We start from the raw sequence: 5499 nt of genomic DNA on the forward strand, positions 1-5499 counted from the left end.
ATGATAAACGAAGCACAGAATGACTATGAAAGCTAACTCTGAGGATGGAAAAACAAAACCCAAAAGGTAGAGTGTCAATTAAAGTTTTAAGAGGAGTCGAGAAGGACTATACGAGACTAAAGATGTCACGACCCAACTCCGTAGGCCATGACTGGTGCCCGAGTTGGGCACCCATACGTACCCTTAGCCCCACTTAGTACATTAATCGAATAAACATAGGTAATGATCAGAAGGGATCTCTAAACAGATATAAAGCATGAGGGCCGATAGGCCATCACGAAACACAAAAAAACCCCAAAACATATATATAAAACCCACATCTCATGTCTACAGACCTCTACGGAATGATATCCTAGTCATATGACGGGACAGGGCCCCGCCGTACCCCTGAACAACGTATATATATATACAACAGAAAGTGTCAGTACCAAAATAGGGCTCCAAACAAAGGAGCACTGTCTACCAACATGGTGGATGTCCTAAGCAAGCGGATCAGCAAACCAATTGTCTGTACCTGCGGGTATGTAACGCAGCTCCTGAAGAAAGGGGGTCAGTACGGAAAATGTACTGAGTATGTAAAGCCTGGACTGAAATCAGTAAAGTCGTTACCAGAGCAGAATGTGCAAAAATGAGCAAAATATCCAAAAATATCAAATGCTTATCAAACCACATATAATGGGTTGTAATAAGTAAAGTCATTACCGCAATAGAATGTACAAAACTGAGCAAAATGTCTGGAGATATCAAATGCTGATCAAAACCTCAGATAATGTATGCAGAAAAACATATGCCATATCCGGCCCCATTATGGAACTCGGTGAACAAATGTGGTCGCCCTCCTGTCATTGGCGCCACAGCACAGCATAACACCAGAATAGGGAATATCTCCATAACAAATCATATCATATCATATCAGATGGCCATATCAAATCATATCATATCATAAGCATATGTGTACATGGCACAGCATAACTCCGTGGCATAACATACACCACCCCATGTACATGTCATACCTACCCCCTCACGTTGGGACACGACTAACAATGCAGAGAAGTATGCACGATAACATATCCTGGCCCAAGCTCAGTGAAGGAAGCATTGAGGCATCCACGAGTGGAGTAGTGAGAAACTATATGCAATTTAAATCATATTTAAGACTCAATGGAATAATCAGAATGAGCTATCATTTAAAAATCAAGACGAGACTCATGTCAAGTACCTTTCGAAAGTTACCCTGGATTATATCAGAATAAATCTTCTGGAATCATATAGACGTATCGAAGCATAATAAAATACCTTTTGGAAATCAAGGAATTGGCCATCCTAATGGCTCTAGGAATAGGAACCTCTTTGAAATTATATAAAAGTCATAATTTTGTTTCATAAATACCATACCAAAACAAAGATTAGCTTTACATACTTATGTCAAAACATGAAAATCGAAAGAATATGCTTTACATACTTATGTCAAAAACATGCCAAAAGAAAGAAAGGTTTTACATACTTATAACAAATACATGCCAAAAGAAGAGAAAGTATAAGCTTTACGTACTTATGACAAAGACATGCCAAAAGAAAGAAAGGTTCGCTTTACGTACCTCTTACGGATTACTCTTAACTATGCTCGCCTCGTCGCCTCTTGAACCTATTTAACATGAAATTAATACTAAGGTTAATAAACTTTCACTTTCCAATTTCCAACTCTACACCCAAGTAACCATAGGAATCATTTCCTTATCTATGTCTCTCGACTAGTTTATTACTAGCTCCGAATCTACCGAAAATCGGGCAGCATCTCCCCTGTAACTTGACCATCCCCGAGTTTTCAACTCGGCCACCATGTCAAAACCCATACCAACAAAAACAGCCAGCAGCATGTATACAAGTAAATCACTTCAACTTTACACAATACAAGCTCTATACAACTCATTCCAAACTACGGTACCAAAATAGAGTTTTTAACCTTTATTTCATAAAATATGTAGTCATACCAAATGGAGGGTTGTGTGGCTGCAACCAGAAGAACCCACATCCATTTTTGAGTACTTTACAGCCCTGCAACACGCAATTAAACCACCACCAAACTGCAGCACCACAACAACAACACACTACACGACTTTGATTTAACTACTACGACTTCCATTTAGTTTGTTTCCAACGTCAAACGTCCTTATACATTTTTTTCCACTTCCAGCATATTTTAAGACATGTAATATACTTCATAACATCATCATAAAGTCCAGTTCAAAACAAAAAACTTTACCTTTCCCGAAATTCACCAAAACTCGCCAAAACTTGCCTCGGAATTTCCTTTAGCGCAGCTGAAACTTATTGGCTGTTTGGTAACGTTTTGGGATGCTTCAAACCATAAAATTTCATTACTAACATCTTCATAACATCATGCTATAGCTCATATAATTAATTCTTGGAACGGAATTGGAGAACTTACCTTTTTGTCCTCCCAAAACCGTAGCACTTTCCTTCTTTCTACCTTAATTTCTCTTCTCTTCTCTTCTTCTTCTTTTTTTTTTTTGCCATTTCGTTTTTCTTGGTCTTGAACACTCTAGATGAGTGTGGAAATTAATGAGTCATAAGACTCATATATATATATACAACTTTAGGGGTGACACATGTCATCCCCTAAGTGGTGACACGTGTCAAGCCCTAAGTGGTGACAAATGTCAAGACCTAAGTGGTGACACATGTCAAGGTTTCATTGGTCCAACACACCCCTTTTATCCAATCATGGGCTTCCATGTGGCATGTGGGGCCCACATGAGTCTTCTTGAAGACTTTGTGAAATTCCCATTTTACCCCTAGCCTTCCACAATATTACCATAGGCCACTTTGCGAATTTTCCTTTTTGCCCTTTGCCTTTTCCAATATTTCCACACTATTAATGATCATAAATAATATTCATATCCAACTTGTATATTAAATAAATTTTGGAAGATGTTCATTCCCTTAACTTTACCACGGCTACCTTAAAACATCCAACCGTATAAAATACGGGATATAACATTCTCTATGAGGAATTCCAATTTTTGCCCCTCACCTTTTATAATACTCCCAAGTTGAAATTATAATTTAGTCATAAAAATTTTGTATCCAACAAGATCAAACATAGCCTTGCCCTTGACTTGTTACCGTTGTCTCCGAAATATCCTAATGTGAAAAATACGGGTTATAACAAAAGAGTCCCGAATTATCAATATCACTATGAACCTATTTTATACTCTGCGAGAGTAAGGTACTATACGGATTATTATGGCTAGGCTAATGAATTAGCCCATTTGCTTTCAATCAAGACCACCTATGCAGCTGAAACTAGGTGAAGTTATAGGACAAGGAAGTAGTAAGACTTCGTGAGGTTTTCCCAGCTAATATCTCAGATAGAAGAACTTTGATTATAATTAACGTTTGGAGATCTATCCAAGGTGATATCAGGAACACAAGTAGGTCTTAGTACCACAGTTTTCCCTCGAGCTGCTAGATAAATTGAGCGCACTATCAAAACGCTCGAAGATATACTGCGAGCCTATGTGGTTGGCTTCAAGGGTAACTGGGATGACCATCTACCACTTATTGAGATCGCCTATAAGAATGAGTACCATTCCAGTATCCAGAAGACCCCCTATAAGATGTTGTATGGTAGAGTGTGTAAGTCCTCCTATTGGAGCAAAGACTAAAAGACCCCGATATGATTAAGCAAGTTATTGACTAGCAGCCCGGAATCGACAGAAATGATATACAGATAATCGACATCGACATGCAGAGTTCCAATGGATGACTAGGTGTCCACAACAGAGTCACCCAGGAAGAGAGTAATAAAATTCGGCAAGAAAAGGAAACATAGCCCAAAATACATCGAACCTTATCGAGTTGCTTTTAAGATGGACAAAATAGTCTGTAAGTCGAACTTACCACCTAATTATGAAACTATACGCCCAATACATCTAATACGGATACTTAACAATGTACTGGTGATCCACCTAGAGTATGTACCATAAATGATATCCACGAAATGAAATCCGGCGAGGAACAACCTATTGCCATCTTGGATCAGCAAGTTAGAAGGTTGTAAACTAGGACGTGACTTCCATCAAGGTATTGTGGTAAAATAAAAACCAGAAAGGAGATGACCTGGAAAGTCAAAAAAAAGGAATGGAGAAGATATCCGTACTTGTTCCCTATATACAAAGGTAGTCAAAACCCCTAAATGGATTAAGAGACGACAGTTGTATAGAACGCCCAAAATCCTTGTGAAACCCTACGAGGTAAGTCAACATTCGAGGACGAATGTTCTGAAGGGGATACAGATGTTACACCCCACACACTAGAGCTCGAAATGTCTCTTAGGCTTCTTAGAAGTTATCCAGTGAGTCAGATAATCTACCACACTATTAAATGACTCTAAGGAAGGAAGAATGCGATACCCCATGATAGGGAAGGTTGAAACTAGGGTCATGGGAAGTTGGAAGGAGTCAGAGGCCAAGTAACGAGTCGTAGGACTCGATTTACCTACGTAAGCTATTAACTTGGAAGTCTTACATACCTAAGCTACTTGAGTACATACCAAGCTTACGTACCATGCATTACACGGGTTCATAAAATAAGATGAGATTACAAATCCACGAGGAAGAGGAGAAGATGATACATGGCAACAAGAGGAGGTACCACATGGCAGCCTAGGAAAGTGCCATGTGGCAGCAGGTGACCCACCTGCTTGGGGTCAAGTAGGTGACCCACCTAGTTGGGGGTGGGCCCCACCAAGGACACGTGGCAGCCACGGATTGGTTGCATGAATGTGTTGGCCTAATGAGGGCTGGACACATGTCATCATTAGGGGATGACACGTGTCACCTCTTGAGGAGACATATATATGACTCTTAATTCATTACTTATCACATTTTGGAGCTGAAACTTCAGCCAAGGAAGAGGAAAAAACCGTGAAGAACAAAAGGAACAAGGCAGCCACGGTTTTGAAGGATTAAAGGTGAGTTCCTCGATTTTTCTCTATGAATTAATTATCTACGGTGTTCCTCAAGTAAGTGGAGGTGTATCTATGTATTTTATGATTCCTACGGAACCATATCTTCAGCTTTACACTTGGAGAAAATAAGAAGAAGTGTGAAAGAAGAAGAGAAAAATGTTGGAGGGTAAGAAAAAGAGCTACGGGTTTGGGGCTGCCAAGGTAAGCCTCCGAGTTTCATTCCGTGAATTAATTATTTAAGGTTTCCCAAGGTTATATAATGGTATTTGATAACCAAAAATTCCAATTTGGGGCAGCGGAAAAGGGATACAAATAGTCCGCCCTAATTCAGCACATCAAGAAGTTTTCGAGATGCAGTTTTGGTGAGTTTTGGCCAATTTCGGGTAAGGTAAGGTTTCTTCTTTCAATTTGGACTTTATGGTGTTGTTATGGAGTTTTTTACATGCCCTATAGGTGGATTAAATGTGAAAATGTCATAGAAACGCTTGACATTCGAAACAATCTAA

At 39.4% G+C, this 5499-nt stretch overlaps 1 long non-coding RNA gene across 1 annotated transcript; it reads right to left on the reverse strand.

Annotated features, from left to right (window-relative positions):
- Positions 1 to 298: 298 nt before the first annotated feature.
- LOC129887723 (uncharacterized) lies at positions 299 to 2566 on the reverse strand. The gene is made up of 3 exons (XR_008766462.1): positions 2450 to 2566; positions 2264 to 2358; positions 299 to 1645 (listed from the first exon to the last, which is right to left on the reverse strand). It is a non-coding gene; the product is annotated as an uncharacterized LOC129887723 (long non-coding RNA).
- Positions 2567 to 5499: the final 2933 nt, after the last annotated feature.

The sequence above is a fragment of the Solanum dulcamara genome, chromosome 1 (assembly GCF_947179165.1).
Source record: "Solanum dulcamara chromosome 1, daSolDulc1.2, whole genome shotgun sequence".
NCBI classification, from domain to species: Eukaryota; Viridiplantae; Streptophyta; class Magnoliopsida; order Solanales; family Solanaceae; genus Solanum; species Solanum dulcamara.